At 39.8% G+C, this 22,066-nt stretch overlaps 1 protein-coding gene across 6 annotated transcripts in view; it reads right to left on the bottom strand.

Annotated features, from left to right (window-relative positions):
• tjp1b (tight junction protein 1b) overlaps positions 1-10,362 on the bottom strand; it is a 35,358-nt gene extending 24,996 nt beyond the window's left edge. For all 6 annotated transcript variants that reach the window (XM_083916668.1, XM_083916670.1, XM_083916671.1 and 3 more), the window contains exon 1: positions 10,225-10,362. The gene's annotated coding sequence lies outside the window, so the exon portion shown is untranslated. The remainder of the gene's footprint in view (positions 1-10,224) is intronic.
• Between the last annotated feature and the right edge of the window lie 11,704 nt (positions 10,363-22,066).

The following is a 22,066-nucleotide window of genomic DNA, read 5'->3' as shown; positions in this document are numbered from 1 at the left end:
ATTAGTTTATTAATCAATTAGTTGATCGACAGCAAGTTTGATTAATCATTCAGCCTTTTTGAGCAGAGATGGAAAAATATTGCAATATGAGTATATAGTGCAAATATTTTATGTCTTCTGTGAAAGTCTACAGTGAATATCTTTGGGGTTCTGTAAAACTGTTATAAATGTATTTTAAATAGGGCTGCATCTGTTCATTATCAATTATCTGCAGACCAGTTTCTCAATTAATCATGTGGTCATCATGTGGTGAAAAATGCAGATCAAATTTTTTTTGCAATCCTTGTTGGCGATATTTAATGTCCCAGCAAAAGTCCAAAGCCCCAAAATATTCAGTTTACAATTATATAAAACAAAGAAAACCAGCAGGGCTACACGCTGGTGTAGTGGTTAGCACTGTCGCCTCACAACAAGACGGTTACAGGTTCGCATCCCGGCGGAGTTTGCATGTGCTCCCCCGTGTCTGCGTGGGTTTCCTCCCACAGTCCAAAGACGTGCATGTGTTAGGTTCATTGATGACTCTAAAATTGCCCGTAGGTGTGAATGGTTGTCTGTCTCTGTACGTCTCTATGTGCCCTGTGATGGACTGGCGTCCTGTCCAGGGTGTACCCCGCCTCACGCCCGATGTCAGCTGGGATCGGCTCCAGCACCCCTGCTACCCCGAGATGAATGAATGAAAAGAAAACCAGCACATCAACACTAACATTGGAAGGCCTGCAACCAGAGGACAATAACAATTAATCAGTTATCAAAAGAAAATAGTTGCAGATTAACTATTAACTTGACTACTCAAATAATCCCCTAATCTTTGGAGCTCTAATTTGGAGCCATCTCTGAAATATTGTATTTGTTTGTTTTTTGCTACTTGCTTACATTCTGAAAATAATAATAACCATTACATTATATAATAATTTAGTCCATAGAAAAAAATGCAATTTAATAGTATAAAATATCAATCACAATTTGAATACTTACATACTTAAATATCTTGTCCAACTCACAACCCAAAACAAGAGATTCAATTGAATATCGTAGATAAATATTAAAACTGAAAATAGTCACCTTTGAGAAGCTGGAAGTGATTAAATATGTTTGCTTAAATAAAATATATATATATATGATTTTAAATCGATTAATCGACTAATCATTCCAACTCTAAACTGATAATTTGCAAGTTCAGTGACAAATAAGGCCAAAGTTACTAGTATTTGAGTGGGACATTTGTAGCCAACAATTAAAAGGTTATCTTCAAGCCACTGAATTCAAATGGAGCAATGCCAAAAACAAGTATTTGTGTGACCTGACAGCATCGTCTGAATAAAGGACAAAGCAAGATGAGCAGATTTTAGTGACTACTGGCAAGTCTACCAGCTGCTTTGGAAGTGAATTTATATTTTGACATTTCTTTTCAACTTCAAATATCCATTTGCCTGGTAAAATATTAAAAAGGAGCTGTCCCTGGAGTTGCATTAACGGCCCCGTCTCACATCTCTTTCTTCCCTTTGCAGATTCTCTAGTGTAGCTACCGCAAAAAACAAAAACAGAAAACGGTGAGTCAACCAGAACCCACCTCAAATGGGAATTTCCTAACTGATGTAGCCAACTGCTTTGCTACAGTATATTATAAGTAGTGATTCAGGTGCATTTAATCAATATGTGGTGTAAAGTAAAAAGAAAAAATCGGCAGAATATATCAACTTGGAGACAAAAACCCTTAGAGTCATCACAATGCTAACCTTATGTGACCCGTAAAGAGGGAAGCTTTCATTTTGTATTCGCTTTGGAGTATCATTAAAATTAAAGAGTGCTGGCACCCCAACTCTCTATTCAGCAAAAACCACAAATAATATATCTTCCAGAGAGAGAACTGAGGCAGTATGGTGGGGTGTTCAATTCTCTGACTAAGAGAATAGATTTTGTGCTGTAGTATGGTTTAGGGGTGAGGCAGAACCTTATTCAATTTTGACCACTCTGGGACAAGAGTGGCTAAAAATAGCGCTCATTAATTCTGCCGCTGTGATGCTGCAACAGAGTGATTTAAGGGAAACTTGCAGCATGAACACTGGAGAGTGTTTAATAACCTCTTGTTATATTAAATGCCAGTACTGACTGGAATAAATGATGTAACACAGCATAAAAAAATACATTGACTTTCTCTCTTGTGCCCATTTGTTGGACTTGTCTGAAGCCTGAGAAAAACAAAGAGGTAGATCATTGTCAAAGCCTTAACTGTGCCAGAGCAGTGAAAATGTAGCTATTCAAACAAGTATTACAATAGTAGATGCTTCATTTTCATGCTGGGATACTCAGGTTACACAGCGTGGTATTAAATTAGTAATGAATTTTACTGATAAGATGAAAACTAACTTAAACATTGAACATAACTTTGAAATTATTTAATAAAACATGATACATTTCTTCTATTAAATGATGCAGAGAACATATTGTGTTATTTTTATTCATTTTATTTCTAGTATCAATTTGAGATAAGACACCACTTTTTTTTTCTAGATCCTTATTTGGGAACCAAATGAGCTTCCACAGTCTAACTGCAGATGTGTCTCCACATGATAAGAGCAGCAATAAAGTTAAATGAGGCTCAGTCTCCAGTAGGGAAAGAAACATCTCTCATTCATTCCAAGGCCTTGAGCAGTCAGAGCTATACTACCATTAAATCAAACCAGGAATGACAGTGACACAAAGACTACGATGCCAGCAATGAACAAATTGCTATGTCAAAACAAGGATGCTCTCAGGACACTGTGCAAGTTGCACTGCGGCCAAAGACAGAAACAACAGGATCACACTCCTATGTGGCTGCTGGCAGTGAAGCAGCAAACAAATAGAATAAGATGACTGATCACTTCAGAAATTGAAAACGATGTGCTGGAGAGCGCTGACAACTGCAGAAACTCCCCTGCCTCAGAGAACATGTTCACATGCTAATGAAGGCCCATGCCTTAGCATCAGCCAGGGGGTCCCCTGAGAGATGAATGACACTCTGCACATACAACATGTTTAGACCCTGTACTGTGGCTCTCTAATGGAGGAGAGATGCAGCACTGCACAAGTGATAAGGTCATCAGATGAAACCTTTTAACTCTGATAAGAAACTTAATAACTTAATGACCAAACATTACAACCAAAATACTCACACTTGCATTATTTAGAAGCTACAGTCAAACAGACATTCACTCCATTTTTTGTTGCTTAAGCATTCAAATAGATCAGAGGTACTTACATCAGTTCATCCTCCTGATCATTACAGACGACACAAACAAAAGCATCTCCAACCTCCAGCTACTCCTCAGTAAATCCAGCAGGAGATTCCTGCAGACGCACATCAGCAGCCTCAGTGCTTAACCGCACCAATCAGTGCTAGGAGGGACTTGCCCCCACCTTCCTTCACGTTCTCTTTTCTTGGCTCTCGAACAACTGAAATTACGACCACAGGTGAGGGGTTAAGAAACACACCCTGCAGCTACACCCTAATGCTTCCTCTGCCCTGCAAAGGTCTGTGTCCTCTTCCAACATCTTTCTACAAAATGTATCCCTCCCTCCAACTCTCTTCACGCTCAAGGGATCGAAGCAAATCCCCTCTGGTTTGGCAGCGATCTGTGTGGGATCTGCAGTTCCGCTACAGCATGGGACTCCTCTGTACTAGCGAACATCCATCCGCAGTGTAAACTGCTGTATCGGACTTAACCCCTGAGGTGCCATGTTGAGCCGGAGCAGAAACCATCAGCTCTCTTTGCATGTCTAACATTATTATGCTCCTCCTTCCCAGGTGTGCTGCATTGCATGCATAAATTATGCTCAACATGTCGTGACATACCGTAGAGGATTACTGACCATCAAATTGACAGCTAATAATAAACACCGCATAAGGACATTGGACATTTTATACTGCAGCTCAAGACAACACAATCACCATTATAACTCATCTCCAACACAAACTTTTGCTAAGAATTAGCAGGTTGCTAATAGAGCAGATAAAAATAAAACCAAACTTAAATAAAAAGGAGAAATCTGAGAGGTGGAGGCAGAATAAGAGAAAAGCAATGAGGCACAGGCGCGTACAATGAGGGAGCATGCTCAGGAAATTCTGACATCTGTAGGGCAACACGATATGTTTAACAGCCAGTCATTATAGACTTCTTGATTGAATTTTCACTTTGTGGGACAGCTAAAATGTTGACATCCTTACTACTAGTTATTTGGTTCTCTGTATCATTCAGATGTGTTCAGTAAGCTAGACTATTTCATGAGAAAATTAACTCATCAGCCTGCACCTAATAGCACCTCCAGGAAATGTTCGTTTTCATACCACCTACAGAACAAATCATAAGGGTATTTTCAATGTGTGAACTAAAATGGCATTATAGAGGAAAAAAGCTCACTGTAGTGCAGTTTGCACCAAAACACGAACAAAAGAGCATTTTTTTCTATCCTGTGGAAAACATCTTAGTAGTTTGTATCCAATCAGGCAGCATTGAGAGGATACGGTTAGACAACTTGTCAAAAGTGTTTATGTTTATTTTAGTAGTTGAATCCTTTTATTCCATTACTGTTAAGACTGTTTTTTACAGTGACACATTGCATGGTTGCACAAACATGCAAATTCATCCTAAGGCAACTTCAGGCATCTGCAGTATGTGTCTACCACATACATACTGAGACGTTCCTTGTTGTCTATGAAGGACTGCATTTTCCTTTATCATCAACAGGAAAAACATGGTAGTCACTAGACAGAGTTGTTATTAAAGGCTGGGGCTACCCTTCTCTTTATAATGCAACTTTTCCACATCATGATAAGAAGACAGATGAGAGCACGAGGACAGAAACTAGTACACTTCTATATCAGACTGCAACATTTCATTCTGTATTTCTAATGTATGACAAGATTGGAAGGTTACCTAAGGCAGCTCAGGGTGCTGTAGTTTAACATTAAACTATAAACCATCTACTGAAACTCATGCACTTAAAAATCCCTTACTGCCTGTAACAGACTGACCGTTCCTCGTCAAATTCCTGACATTTATGAGACGGTTATTACAGATTGATATCACTTTATGCAAGGGCATGATTTGCATTCCCGGTCTATTTCCTGTGAGCAGGACCACCAGTGACCAATGATATGTACGCACTGTGCATCCAAATTAAGTCAATGGGTGACTCAGCTGAGAAAGGATTCGCATGTGCTGTTACAGATTTGTTTGCGATTGTGAAAGATGAAATGCATCACAGTAGTATCAAAATATACTACAAATACAGAAAATGCAATAAGAAGGGAGATAAAAATAAAAACTACCCCAAAAACAGACCAATCCCATTCACCAAGCTGTGTCACAGTGAAATCATAATCTGACACAGAGCCTAACAGAGAGCCTGACAGACTCCCAGCAGAGCCTGAGAGTGGTAACAGATTTCACACATAGTTTGCGCTCTCCACCACCTTCTACTTACTAGCCTCCAAATTAATTATTTCTACATCAACCAAGACGCATTTAGGGAATCCAAGCTACATGACACTTCAGCAGTTCAACTGTTACTATGTCTTCTTTTTTTAATACTACATTCATGATTACAGAATGCAAAAGGTCTGATTACACTCTGCAAAATAAACAGTCATCGCTCCTTAGCTCAAGCCATCTTTCTTTTTGCAGCACAATTCTTCAATTATAAACAATATCCCAAGAATTGGGGTTTAAAAAAACTTGACTACCTATTCAAGCTTTAAAGCTCTTCTACATGTAAAGGTTCGATCAGCAGCACTTAAGTGACAAATGGCACTGCAAAAATGCGTAGATGAACTGATGAAGTCTCTTGGATGAGAGGTGAAACGTCTTCCTTTACAAATAACTAAGTCCAGTTGCTTTTGACTGAAATTGCTTTGGGGACTGCACTGCAAAAACTTTTCTCATACAAATAAACTGTTCTATGTCCAATAACTTGGAATCTTCAGGGACTAAAAGCGTGGTGTGCTGGTATTTATGACATGGTAACTTTTGCAGAAAGATATACCAAGCTATATTTACTGAGATAAAGCCTATTTTAAAACAGAAAAAAATGGATGGGTCCCACAGGCAGTCAGTGGGACAGATGGATAGAATACATCAAATGTCTTTGTGATGGCTTGACACACAGATACATAATGAAATCATTTAAAGCTGCTTTACATAGACTCAATGCTGCAGTACTTTTAACTACCAATGTTTGTGTTTTAGTTTCCAAAATGGAAGAAGCCTGCAGGCAAACCTTATTTAATGTCCTGAACAATGAGGATGACTGTCAACTACGCAATTACCAAGTGTTCGTATTAAACCCTGGTACACGTTCCTCAGATGGGATAAGACACATCCTCTCTTTTAAAGGGCACATATTGTATTGCTGGTTGTCTATCCTTTTGTCATAACACATTTTACAATCCAAGTTGTATTGCATTACCTTTTTGTTTATTTACTTATCCAGCATTTATTTGGAGTCATGTTTCTGTCCACCTGATGAATGTAATATATTCACTCTCTTTTAGCTCTGTTTTGGGGCTCCAACTACTCCTGGGGGAAGTCTCTGGCTCTTTAGCTGCTAAAAAGATAGATAGATAGTTAGATAGATTACTTTATTTATCCCCGAAGGAAAATTATTTTGTTGCGGCAACCTGGTACAACTGAATATGATACAATACAATAGAATAAAAATAAGATAACATAAAAATATCTGGGTATAATAAATAAGTAAAAATACAGAACGGAACATGGGCACTTAGACATAAGCACGAGATAAAGCAAGATAAATGAATAGTAAGTTGCAGTGGCAGGATGATGGTAAAATAAAACACTAATACTAAATACTTGCTCTCAGGGATAGCGGCTCAGTGTGAGCAGAGTCTATTTCCAGGCCCCTGCTGGAGTCAGTGATCATAACCAGAGCTTGAGTGTGTCCTGAACACATTTAACAGCACATCAGGCCCTGAACTCAATCAGCCCTGTGGAAGTTATCAGTGCCCCACACAGAGCACATAAGAGGGCAGGAATGTGCTGATAAGCGGAGCAGCTGACCTGCACCCCGCCTCCTCTCAGTCACAGTGATTGAAATGAGGACGACACAGCCAATGAAAAACTGTAATGATAAGGGATGTTTCTGCACTATAAGAAAAAGGAGGTTTGCGTTGAAATGTGATTGATGAGAGATTTTGCCAGGCTCTTCATCCTGATAATTCCACACCCCTTTCAAACAGGGATTTACGATGAACTTGATTTATATAAGCACGCTTCTGTATAACTGGAGCTATAAAAAACAATGTAAAGGTGCAGTTTGTTAACACAGAGACTTAATGTACGATGAGGACATGGACTTTATTATCAAATTTAAAAAGGTGTTTGCTATGAAGTCTTAGCTTGGCCATGTATCAGAGAAATTATGTTTCAATGTTCTCAAACCATTTCCAAAAACTAGCCTCAAACGAGTAAGTATCAAATAGGTAAGGAGCCAAAACAGATGGATACCACCTTTTTAAAGGGTGACCACAAAATGTCATTGATTATTGCCTCTCAGTACATGTAGCCTAGTAAAATCTTGAGTTATATATTGTCCATGGATACAGTCGGTTGTAGAATTTGACAAAAACAGAGAAAAAAAAACCATACACTTTATGATAAGATCTATTTGTGCTGAGATGTGTGACTTTTGTGTTAGCATTATAAAAAATAAACCCTCTCTTGGCACAAGTTGCATTATAATTCATCTCGTGCCATTAGAGGATGCAGAGTAACATTTGAGCGGACATAAAGAGAGGGGCAGGATTAAACTGGGCTGCAGAGCAGAACAGAAAATCCTCCTAAATTGAAAAAAAAAGGATTAGATCTATTAGCTCAAGCAGGGCGAAACAAGGAGTGTCAAAAGTGCATCTCAGTCTCAAGTCACACCTCTCGCATGAAAATATCACAATGTTACTAATTACACAAAATAAGTGTAAGCAGAGATGTAGCACTTCAGGATAGCGCAGACTATCTCATTAAATAATTTTCCTTTTTATTCTAGTGGCACCTCTAGGCTATCGCTAACACTGAAACACGTGCTATCTCTACAGTCTCCCACAATGTTTTTGGCATAGTTTTCAGGCACCCTCTCTCTACAGTTAGACCCTTAATCTCTTCAAAGAGGTACCTGAGGACATCTACTTTGATCTCTTTTATATTCATAAAATAAGCCGTTTGGTTTGGCATTGACATGTATGCATACCTAAGGTTTAAAAATATATCAAGTTTCAACACATGACATTAATACAGTAATGCAGTCTCATTAGTATGTTGGTTGTCATGTAGGAATGTTATAACTGAAAAGGGATAAGCCCCTTATTCAATGCAGTCTTTATACACAAGACAACACAACTGCAGTCACATTTACCTAAAGTAGGCAAAATATCAGAAACATTTGTCCTTCGAAAACCGCGATGACTCAGATGACTGCTGCTCCCATGACAGCTTAGGTCACCGTGATTTACAGGCCAACATGTATGGCTGCCCTTGAGCAGCTAGATATTCTCTTTGTCACAGGCAACATGCTTACCAGAAACAACCCCTGCACAACAGTCATCGCAATTATTCCAAAGAACAAACAAAAATACTGATTAATCATGAAATTAAACATCTAATGGCTGCCACGAATATCATCTGTATTGTGCCTCCCCCACTTCATTTGACAAATATGTTGCTCTGCCAAGCTGCCATTTCATATACCCATTACTATCATGAGGCCATTGATATTACCATATTTAAGCTCTTACTGAGTCCAATATGGAGATGTGCTGTGATGAATCATCATACTTGTAAGATATATCAATTATACGTTGTACTGCGCATATGTTATAGTTAAGAAACTGTACTGTATGTTTTAAATCGTAGAAACATTGTAGAAACTAGACAAATCAGAATCAACTTAATGTTATAACAATAACAACTGATCTATATCATACCAATTACAAAGTAAGTGAATGCAACCCAAATGTAGAGGTGGCCGATGATGACAACAACATTGGGAGCATATTTAATATATGATACTTTGGCCACAATTAGTGATGCTTACATAAATTATGTAATCTAATGGCCAACCAGGCAGGGGCCTTCATTGTTTATTTTCTACAGCCAGACAAATCAGTTCAGTTCAATTCTTATCTCCTAAGAGCTTTTAGAAGGATAAGGTAAAGAAACTCGACATTGTGATAAAAAGAATCCCAGATAACATGTACTTTTAAATGTCATAGGATTTATTGTGATCTCACGGCTCAACATACAGTCATTTTGCACAACAGATAAACGTGAATGGGCAGTGTTTATTATGGTATCTATCCATATACTTCTAGCTTTTGTGGCTAGTTTAGAGCAAATGTAAACTTGAAATTTACAAAACGATAACAAACAATACTGTCCAGCGTTTCACTATTCAACAGGTGCTTTTAGTTCATGTTAGCCGCAGTCCATCCCTGGGTATGGAAATGTAAATAGAGATATTGAGCTTGGATGAGCTGTATGCTACATGCCAAACACCGCAGGAAACCCCCCAAACACGGCTGACATGACATTATTATGACAGCTGGCACAGACAAGCAGGTATTTCAGTGTCACCAACCTAAAGCAAGCTAATAAGCTAACGTTAGCCACCTAGCTTCACTCAAACACCCACTTTGGTTTCACTAACGGACCATCAAAACAAGGTGAGCCACCGCTTGACCTTCCCTTTCATTTATGTCACATATGTAGCAGCTGACCTCGCGTCCTCTTCTTTTCCTCTTGAAGTCTGACACTTTTATTCATCTTGCGCCCCCCTTTATTATTACACCCTCTTGGTCAAATCAACCCCTTTAGCTGGCCGACATTTTGTTCCAGCAGCTAACAGGCTAGCTCATCGCGGGTAACGTTACCTGGCAACTCGTCCGCCCGATGACAGCTCGACCGCGAGCATAGACCATAGACAGTCAATATGGCAACGACAGACAACGTTATTCACGTATGGCAACTAGAAATATTGCGTTAGTATGTTGGGCAACTAAGCTAACCACTTAGCATAGATGCAGTTTGTTAGCAGTGAGGTAGCTCAGTTACCTCGGCTCGCACCGTTATCGCTCATGCCCGCAGAGGGACGCACATCCAGTCAGCTCCTGCGGCTAGAGCGAAACACGCTCTCCCACAATAACGTACTCACGGATAGATCGAGAAACCCATTCACCTTTTAGAAACACCAATGGTCCTCACGGCGTGCTTGTGGAAATCTTACATAAAAGGACTGGAAAGGTCTTCCTGGTGGTGGTGTGGCTCCAGAGCAGCAGCCGCCGCACTGCAATGGCAGGCAGTGGATGAAGCCTTCCTTTTTTTGCCCCCCTCTCTGCTCTCACACTTCGGCTGCTGCCGTCACCGCCGCGGTGACAGTGACAGGTTCGCCTGGAAGAAACCATTCTGATTCATCCGCGGGGGGAGGAGGGGAAGGGAAGGGATGCGGAGAGGCTGTCCGCGGCAGCCGCAGCAGCAGCAGCAAGCGCCATTCCAGCGTGAGAACAAGCGGTCGTCGATGAGGGTGAAAATACACTGATGAAGCAGTGCATCAATTAAAAAGGATAACACCCCGACTAAAAACGAGTTATTCTAAAAATATCCAGAAGTCTACTGCATTAAAGCCTAATGCATGATTTCATCCACAATGATGGCATTCTCACTGTGGAATATCACATTTTTCCATATTAGGCCATAATTATATCAAATGAATATTGCAACGCTGTTATTTATAGTATATTAATCGTTTTTTGAAAAAAAAAAAAAAAAGAAGTATTGCAAATAGGGAATAGATGTGCATGGTGTATTTAGCTACTAAAAGGGGGTCTTTTTATTGGCCAATTCTTTGCCTCTACAGAAATAGCTAATAGGCCATTTTGTGTTGACGTAGGCTACAATTGACAGCTAACTGTCAGAAATTGATTCTGATTTTATTCAGGTCTCATAATTGCGATATAGATATATATGTCCATGAAAACGTTGCTAGTTTAAAATAATAAAATAAATTCAAGGCAGCCTAAAATAGTTGTATGAGTTACTACAATAACTCTTGATTTCCAGGTAAAATTATTTTTCTATTGCTGTTCAGACTTTTACAGGCTACAGACTGCAGAAGGTCTAACAGACCTTTGTGCACACAAAGCCTTCTAAGCTTTGCCTTTGCTGCATGTGACGTAAGGGGGTTATATTTTATCTTTAAAGAGCTTTTAACAAGCATCCTGATCAAACAGAGAGCTAATAAATTGTTGTGAGGAGGGAGCAGCTAATGGGAGCTATCTTTGCTGTGGGAGTGAAGCTATTGCCCTTCTGTGCCTTAAGAGGGGGGTGTTTAAAATGGTTCTGTATATTATAATTTCAGCTCGTTTTGCTCGTATGTTAATAAACCATTTGCACAATACATCTCAACCAGGTGCTGAGCAGTACTACAAACCAAGACTTTCCAAAATACTTTTAAAAGCAAACCTGGTATGTAAACATTCAACAGCAAGATACATGAGACATCCTGTTAATGTGATTACCTATACACCCGTAGCTTCACATCCAGATGCATATTATCTATGTATTATGCCAGTGACAAAGAAAAAATATGAGACAAGAACTTTCTCATGTTAAGTGGGCCTTAATATTGATTTAACAGATTGAATTTCAAAAACAGAGTGCTTTGATTGATTAGGCATCCTTTGAAACAAAGGACCGGACAAGGACACGATGTTTTATCACCCAAGCCTTTCTTAGCGTGTGTTTTTGTGTATCATCAGGGAAAAACAGCTATTTATTTCAAAATGATAGCTCTCTGCAAAATAAACTGCGGAGGATGAGGATTAGAGGCCCTTAATGGGGAAGATGTTTCACTTTGATGTTATATTGTTTCGAATGCAAAAGACGGTCCAAAAAAATATATTCAGACATCACTTTTAACTACCGCAAACATAAACTCTTTACAGGGAAAGCTGAGGTAGGCTACTTAAGTAGTAATGACATGCTGCATAAAGCCATTTAAAATGCAGGGGAGAGAACTAAAATCCACCCTACAGTCACGATGCTCAATACTCCTTCCCATGGGGTATACAGATTTAATCAATATACAGTAGAATGTAAATTGTGCACTGCACCAAACTCCACTCTTAAGACTCCATCGCATGCACTTTAGTTTTTTGTGCTGGCTTTTACAGAAGTACCTAATTCTCTGCAGCACCTTCTGTTGTGCATTTTATCACTTTGAGACTGTGTGACCGTTCTTGTCACCTCTACCTCTGGCACTAATGAGCCCAGGAGAAGATAGGGGCTGAATGTAATGCTGGAGGAGCACAGAGGTCCTGCAATGTTGCTGACGTAGGGAGACTCAGACGCAGATTCCATTGGAGGATCTGAAGGAGAAGGGGAGGGCGGGGGCATCTTGAATGGAAGAATGCGAGTTGGACAAGGTCATAAGAATTAGATAAACAAGGGCATATATATACAATGTGAAAATCAATATGAAGCATAGCAGTTGTAAATAAAGGAACAAGGAAACTGCTAAAATCAAAACAAAACAGTAAATGTATCCGTGACCTGCACCTCTACAGTTTTGTTGACCGATAACATGCAAACCTTTGGCAGCATGTCAGGATAGTTATATGTTAGTGAGCATGAATGACGGTTAGATGACACATTGTAAGTTATCATCATGCATTACGGTATTAAAGTATTGAAGCAGAAAAATTCAATCAAGCTATCGAACCCCCAGGAAATGCAAACTTTTTTTTACAGGCATGTGATTGAATTGGCTCTGCTGTGAGCTTTTGCTGCTTAAAATGTAGCTCTGTTGAAGCCCTTGAAATACCCTCTGTTAATGCTACGGCAGTGTTTGCATCACTGGCTCCGCACACAGGGAGTTTCACATGCCGTGCAACAGAATTATGCAGCCCATCTCCCCCAATCAGCACATTTAGACACACAGACAGGATCCAAACCAAGTATAAACTGCAGGAACAAATCACATGAGTGGTAAAGCAAATTACAAATTCACAGCAGGTTGTCTTTTAGAGTGCTCTGGCCCTGACGGTGAGTGAGTCCCCTCTCAGCTGCACAGGTCAGTAAAAACAGCCCACTAAGCAAAGGTTGGCATGACTATCTATGAGCTTTAATGACCGCAGCTATCAAATGACATGACAGACGTTAAACATAGCACTGCAGCAGAGGAAAAAAATAAATGCATTTGTCCAATAGTGGTGTGAGAGAGCAGATGACATTATGTGATGCTGTGTTGCCAAAGCTGCGAGATGATACTCAAAACTTTGTGCTTCTTATCTTGTTATCCAGTCTTTGGTTTTCTAAATTGGAACACATCAATGTAATCTCATAAGGGAGTGAGCTGGCTACTGTACAGAGGCTTGCATTTCTGTGATTTCCGTGTTGTCCTCTGTCAGCATCGCTGACCTCTAGCATGAGCAAGCAGCACACTGACTTGACAGCCAACCCATTTGTTCAGGACAGAAATTCCTTACACAGAGTGTCATAATGCCTCATGATTACTGTACGTGGTGCAGCACATTCGGAGCTGAGGAAAGAGACTATGATCTAGCAAGCTTGAGATATCTTGTAAAGTCAGCAGTTAGGAAAAACACTTATCAAAAGGTGCTTTATAGAGGAATGACGTGTGACCTTGGTAAAGCAGAGTTGAGGATGTGCAGCAGTAAAATGCAGCTGAACCATGCAGGAGATAGAGTTTGGCTGCAGCCTCCTGATCTCTGTCCAGCTTATTAGCAGCTGATTTTACAGCATGTGATTGTAACACCTGCCCCACATAAAAAGAAATATCTTGACTTTCATCTGGAGTATAAAATTTAGATACTGCATTAGAATAGAGATGATAATACAGCTTGCTTTGCGCTTCGGGATTTTGTCAGCTTTTATGTAAGAGCCAACTAAAGCAATTAAACAACACATTTTACATAGAGCTAATTTTGTTCTTTGTGTTCTATTTGCTTTGTTGTAGTTGAAGTTAATTTTTAATAAAAGTTGCATTGTCAACAGCCAGGAGATGCATGCTTTACAGTTTTTGTGTTGCAATGGCTGCAGTGGAATTGCTGCAATTAAATGACTAAATCAATATAAATCATCACATTAAAAAGGTGTTTCCAACATTCAACTCGCTTTAAAGGCACTGTACTTGATATTAAGAGCATTTATATAGCAGCAAACAACTCTCCCTGTGTGTGTGCGCACTGCAATCATGGTTTCTCTTTTGTTTCTTGTGATAGACAGTCCGGATCATAATCCCAAATAAAGCCAGAACCCATGTACAGGGAGGAAATACATATTTTTCAAGATTCCCCAAATGAACCCATAATCTCTACCTCATTTCTTTCCCACCAACAGCTGAGAGCTCAGACATATCAGGTGACATGAAATTACCTCACATCTCCGGCCCTGCGGATCATGTGACAACAGGCCACCAATGTCCAAATCCTCTCTGGATCAAACTACAGCATCATACAGTTGCAAAGAAGCAATCGCCTAAGTATGTTTATCCCGGGAGGGAGAACGCTAATGTTAATAATAAAGATGAACAATTCCAATCAGTTAATGTGGATGTGTGTATGACAGAGAGGTCTTTAACAGCAAAATGGTGAGTTAGGAATTACTTTTGCCTTCGAAGACTAGATCACAGATTGCAGCTGTTCTAACTATGAAGCGGAATTCCTTGAGGGGAATAAAAGCTTTTAAAGCAGCGGGATGATGATCAATCCGATTGTGATTTCACAGTCAGCTGGGAACAGTGACGGCGGATTAATTATCTATCTTAATGAACCATAAATACTCTGCAGCTCTTTTCACATGAGCCCAGGGAGACTCTCTTGTCTAAAACCTAAAATGTTGTTCATAAAATACTTTTACAATAAGAGTTATATCATCTCACAGACAGAGTGACCCTTAATGTAACCTTCCAGTTAAATTATTAATGAAGTGGCTTTATTTTTTAATTTACGTCAACCGGGCCTTTAAATTAATTTGAGGTTGTCTATTCATGGCTTTTCTCCCAAGAGAGCACCCTCGCTGAGGATGAGAGTAAAGCAATTAGAGGCCTTGGTGGTGTGGGATCAGGTGCTCCCTTCGGACCAGACCTAAGAGGCATTCTGGAGACCAGGTGATGGGGGTAACGGAGACAGGAAAGAAAAAGGGAGAAAAACCACCCAGGGGTAATTTACCGCAGTGCGGAAGGAAGTCTGACAATGGAATAAATCCCTACCGCTTCTCAATTCAACTGAAAATTAATTTGATCACAACTACAGGTGAATTCATTGATAAATGCAATGAGAAACCACAATTATTTTTTCTTTTAGGGAAGTTCAAGGTTTCCACCTGTACAATACATCAGAAGAGTGGGAGATTAAACTCTATGCTTGTCTTCACCAACCACATGAGTATCAAGAGTTCTCAAACTAGCACCTCTTCCCATTCTAGCGGCTGCACTGTTTCTCATATCTTAGCAACTACAACATTTACATCACCACATGTGAAAGCTAAACATTCAACCTGATCCAAACCCAACATCCCAAATGCACATCTGACCCCTCCTTTCTCTATTGCATCAGCTATGCAAACATGGATGTTTCCCGTGTTCCTGTACATATAGGTAGTAAAACTCTGCCCTCTGCAGGACTTCAGCCGAACACTATTCATCTGTGTCAAGCATGGCTGTCTCCAGCCTTACAACAGGAAATCTATATGAAGAATAATTCATGGTGGCGTGAAAACGAGCGCGAGGAAAGTGAATCTGCGTGATTTCAACCCCTGCTGGCTCATGATGCACGCGTGAACTGACGGAGGGAGACACAAGAAGGAGCTGGGGTTGTTCACCCACGGGTCCGCCCATGATGGGATGCTACTGAGTCTAAACAGCATATGGTGCCTCCTCGGGCATCAACACACATCCTACATGTCCAGCAACACAGCAGGCTGCGTGATTCATACACACAAACACACAAACACACACACACAGACACACACACACACACACACACACACACACACACACACACCACTGACACAGCAAGCACACACATGTAAATATGCAAAATGTACACACTTCCTTTCATTCATTCTCAAACAGACATTTTGGCTTTATGAAATGCATTTTTCATTAAAAAAAACAAAAAAGCATTTGATTTAATATGTTTGGGTGTTTATTTTTTTGACCATAAACTGAGCTGTGTTTTGAACCACTATTGTGTGACTTGACACTAATAATATGCTTTTATTCATCACAGTGCATGGTTGCTTTATTCAACTATCAATGAAGGATAAACTGTCACAGGATTATGGTATTATTGCTGATAACAACAAGAAAACTGAAACCACAAGTCAGTTAATCCATTAGTCGAAAGAGAATAATCAGCACCTGTTCTGATGTAAATTAATCCCTTCAGTCACTTTTCAGGCATAAAATTCAAACATTTGCTGCTACTGGCTTCTTAATTGTGAGTATTTCCTGCTCTCAGTATTTTTTGTATTGTGAATTCAACATCTTTGTCGGTAAATAATGGGCATTTTCTTTTACAGCCCTAATAAATAATTCCCATTCATTCATATTCGGGATGTTAATGTAAATATGTCCATGACTGAATATATTCTATTATACAGCAGCAGATAAACACAAGTAAATCAGAAGCCTGCTTGCTGCCTGTAAAATCTAATTTTAATAAACACAGAATATCGCCTCCACAAAAACATTATAAGCTCATCTCATGATAATCAATCAACAGAAATCCACAGAGCGACCACATCTGTGAGCATCAAATCTGGCGTTTGATTAACTTGTCTTGCGATAACCTTCCCGGTGTTTCATTTTTCATGCTTGACTTCCCCACCATGGCCACCATCTTGATTCCTACAAACATGACATCATCCTGCTGGTTGTCCTTCACTTGACCCCACACTCAAGAGAATAACATGGACATCAAGTCCTCCTTGAAAATAAGCCCAAATTATAATGAAAGCTTGTTATTGTGGTATTAATAGACTGCATTTTCGGAATGGAAAATATTGTGATGTTGCTTTAGTGCTACAATTTTACTAATCCTCAGCTGCTGATGGTGCTTATTGTCCAGGTCTCTTCTCCTGAAATAAATCATGTGGGGAAGTCAATAGAGTTGTTGGGATTTATGTGGGTTTGAGTCTTCTCTTTTAAAATGATTTGTTGTAGATGAGGGACACAAGCCCAACCATAAAAACAATTCAAAAGCATGAGTCGTTTCTTCAGATCTTTTACTGACAACCAAGGTCTCTGCTGTTTATAATCCGAGCATCCTTTAAGAACAAGAGGATTTTTTGATCCAACTGAGAGCTACAGGAAATCCATTTTTACTGGTTTAATATAACAGTTACAACCATGTAACACACTTAATAATCACACACATCATATATAAAATAGCAATTATTCAGTTTCCATTCTTTTTTGCTGCTGCAGAGGCTGTGAAGTCAACATATTGCTACAAGATGTGTGACATAATGGTGCTACATACACACACTGCAGAGTGCCTACAGTGACCTGCCATATGTCCCACACATAGACAGGCCTTGCTCCTGAGCCACAGCCTCCAGAAACATACCAAACATCTGCCATCCCCTCCATGCAGCCTGTGGGATCACGCATACAACCTTCACACGCATCACACATGGCCAGCTCCACCTCAGTGTCACATACAAACCCCCTCCATCACCTTCAACCACCCCTCGGGGCTTACCACCTATAGAGCAGAAAAATGTCCTTACATAACAGACCTGTCTTAAAAGAAAATCAGCAGCTGCCCCAATCGCAGCCCCCACTCCCCCTCCTTCCAATAAAGGCCTCCTACAGTGTTAGTCGTGATAAATCACCTGCGCCCCCCCTCCCCCCCATGCTCTGCTCCTCCCTCCCTCTCTTTCCACAACCCTTGTGGTGTGTCTCACTCAGGACTGGTCCTCAGCTCCCAACGTCGTGTACCTCCACGCCTTCAACACACAGGAACAATTTCCCTCTAACAGCCCCTGAATATGCAGATTGGTTAATTCAGCTGCAGTCGCTCTCTGCATTAATGCATCTGCAGCACTTTCTGAAGACTGAGCAGCGAATAAATGCTTACGCTGGGGCTTTTTTTGGTGTTGGTTATGGGGGAGTGCCTCTGTCCACGGCAGACTGCAGCCAAGGATGGGATTTTAGAAGCGGGATGGGGTTTGCAGAACTAATAAGAGATTAAGACTTTGACCAAGGAAAAGCTCAAGCCCCAGTTGGTGACCGATCCTGATCTGTTAAGGAGTAATTCATTTAATTGCGCTTTTCCTCTTGGCTTAGTTGTATCTGTTCCTGCTGATACACTCTTAGTTTCTCTACAACTCACCTGGTCACAGCCTCTGCAGCAAACATTCCTGTAACATTTTCTAAAACAGCTGAGGAGGCAGGAAAAATACTGCATTAAAAACAGATCTTACCCCCAAATCAAGGCACATGAAACAGAAACAGCCACCTCAGTTTACCTCACTGCACCAGGGATACAATGTAGATTTTGAGAAGAAAGAAAAGATGGGTTTCCAATTGTCATAGTGAAATTGAATGCACATAAGGATAAGCTGTATATTCAGCAGCATCTCAAAACTGATCCATATTAAACACACATAGCAGGGCATATATAAAGGGTGACAGTTGTTTTGCTGTGACTGTTTTTTAGCATTAATTCCAGAGGTTGAATTTTTTAGTACAACAAAGTGGTTGGATACACAAAATTATAGTCTTATAATTTATTATTATAAATTATAAAGGGAATAAGAATTTGTGTAATGCCACAACAGATGGACGAATGCCTCTCCCTAAAGCATTAAGAAATATTGTAAATGTTGCTGCTTTGAAATGGGATGAGGTGTCGTTGATGAACGGAGAACAATAACCCCTGCTATACACAAAGGCACCGGGTGCATAAAAGACTGTAGTTTCCCCCCTTTTCATATCTGTTGGGCTTTCTGCAGCCTTAGCACTAAAATCTGATTCAAGCTTTCTGTGAACAAGTGCGATGCTTGCCAACACAAATGACAGCGGGAGTGGGCAAGGAGCCAAAGTCCTCCCCTGACTATCAAGAGAGAAAAGCAATCAAAAGAAGCAATCGATATAAACACAGCCTTAACTACTATTGATTATTTAGCTCTACGCTGATGGGCAATGATAGTTATGAACTTAAATTCATACTCAGTTGATTAATATCCTCTGTTTTCTGTTGAAACGGCCAATCAGGCGAGATTTTCTTTTGAAAACGACTGCAGATCAACGACTCAGATGCAGTTTTGTGTCTGTTGTGACATTTTAGTAGGATGCAATGGAAACTGCTCCTCAGCTCAGCATCCTGCAGTCTCATCACTCACTGTAAGGCGGACTGTTACTTCCATCAGCTGCATTTGAGTTTGGGCAAGTCAGCAAGTTTTCCTCTAGTGCACACACAGCCTGTACAAAAGAAATATACCGTGGAAAGGCCAGGAGCCGTGAGCTCGGCTCTCAGTTTCTGGTGAGATAGTGGCTTCCTGAGCCGCTTGAAGTGTCCTCTGAGTGGCATGCCATGAAGACAAATGACATCAATGTGGTACGTCGCTCTGTATGACTTACAGAGCAGGAGAGGAAATGTAATATAGTAACACAACACTGCCTTTTCCCATTCAGATGAAGGCTTATGATTGCCGTGTATGGCTCAAAATCAAGGCCACCATTAATCTGTCAATTACAGCCTAAAAGCATCCACTGTCTGGTTTACTAGATCTGATTTTGTAATTACTTTTGAAATATAGGTCTCCGTACAGTCAATCATTGCTATTCATTTTGTTTGACTGAGCCAGTGCAAATTCTGCTTTATATTTTCATAGTTTCAGCCTCGCTGGTCAGTCACATGTTTTTAGTCATGGCAACATCAGTCTGTCAGACAGTTGTTTCAAATTTTGGATCAGACAAAAATATTTCAACAATTATTAGGTGGATTGCCATGACATTTTGTACAGACTTAATGATCTCCAGAGGATGGATCCTGCGATAATGACTTTGGTGATCCCCTCCAGATCATTTTTGTCTTTCAGTGAAATACTGTATCTCAACAACTCGTAGACCTATATCCATTAAATTTGATACAGATATCCATGTTGCCAAGAGGATAAATCCTGCTGAAATGGGTGATTCCCTTACTTTTCTTCCAGCACCACCACCAGGTCCAAGTTTTCACTTACATAGTGAAATATCTCAACATCTACTAAATGGATTGGCACAACAGTTGGTACAGGTATCCAAAGTGCCCATGCAACGTCTCCTCTAGTGTCACCATGATGTTGACATTTATAGTTTTGTAGTGTCCATTCCCAACTATTCCCATGCAATTAAATTCAAACACTAATATCACCCACAGGATGAGTTCTAACAACTTTAATATATAACTCCTCTGACTTTATGAAACACTATTTAAAATAAAATTGTACATGTCCAGTACTTTGGTTTATGACCAAATACATGCAAAACTAATACATTCCCATTAGCCTCAGCTGTACTTTGTGATTAGTGCTGAATAGCAAATATAAGCATGCTAAGATGATGAACATGATAAACACAGTACTTCACATCAGCATGTTAGTATGCAGCCTCACAGAGCTGCAAGGATGTCTGAAGTCTCTTAATCTCGTTAATAAATCAGTGTCAGAGAGCTCTGTGACTGTGACACACAGCAACACTTAGCTGAGAGTCGTTACTCTCATGAGTTAAAGATAAACCTTTGAGGAACACTGAAGGGTATTTTTGATATATTTTTAAAAAAACGTAAAATACTTTTTCGACATAGTTTTGTTTTTTAGCAGCTGCAAATCAGCAAGAAGCAGCTGTAAAAAATGTAACATATGTCAAGAAGGAATTCGAAACTCTCATTTTCTCCACAGCCTAGGTTACTATTGCTGACCAGTACTTGTATCAATAACTCAACCAGCTCATTGGTTTTGTGATATCCTTTAATGAGATTGAGCGTTTGAGCAGTCAGGTCATAGCGGAGCTGTCAACATGATATGATTCCCCGGAGGCCGAGGCCCTCTAGCAGTCTACTGTCTGGAAACAACAAAGTACATGTGTGTATTACAATCTTAGGATCTGCTTTGTTTTTATGATTTTTTTTTATTTCAAAACACTGCTTTGATATGTCTTTAAATACACTGATATTTCATGATCATTAAAAGTGAGGATAAGAAAGTTTAACCTCGAACATTTAGAAACATTTAGAGCCGTCAGTGTGTGTGTGTGTGTGTGTGTGTGTGTGTGTGTGTGTGTGTGTGTGTGTGTGTGTGTGTGTGTGTGTGTGTCTACAAATAAAATAGCAACCTTCTTTTTAGAAACCAATATAGTGGATCAGCAGTGATTTATTTGATTTGAACAGTCAACAATGTAAAACATCTGTCATAAAACTTCATCAGTCTTTATCTTTTTTAAGAAGAGAATGGCTAAGTAGTAAAAATTAAAACTCTGATTTTAATGAAAATTTTCCACAAATGTCGAACAATTCCAAAAATATTGACATAACCCAGAAATGGCAAGTTTCCTATCCAAATGTAGATCGTATTTGTGGAGTGTGGTTCAAGCAAACCATTTCAGGACCACTTCATACACTGCAGGAAGACGCACCCTTTACCACCATCTCTAAACTGTGAATCTGTTTTACACACCTACATTTTTTTTTGACAAATTTCACTCATCAAAGCAAACTCCATACCTGTAGCCCATGCGTGAAATGCAAGAGCCTCACTCAATCAAAATCTAATTTGCAAGAGACAGCCATTTGTGACCTGAGTGTACGCACTGTGTGTTATGTATCTCATTTTATGTCATTACCAAAAAAAAATCAATGCTTTGTGAAACCTTTTTTTGGTGTTATATTTGGTGTATGGTTGGATTTTTTCAAACAAAAAATTGTCTGTGGTTTCTTTCAGTCATTCACCAATCAAATACAGTTGTGGTGCACAACACACCTGCAGGTTCTACAAGACTCCTTCACAGC

This window comes from Echiichthys vipera (genome assembly GCF_963691815.1).
Source record: "Echiichthys vipera genome assembly, chromosome: 7".
Classification (NCBI taxonomy): domain Eukaryota; kingdom Metazoa; phylum Chordata; class Actinopteri; order Perciformes; family Trachinidae; genus Echiichthys; species Echiichthys vipera.
This window is presented reverse-complemented; position numbering and strand designations above follow the sequence as displayed.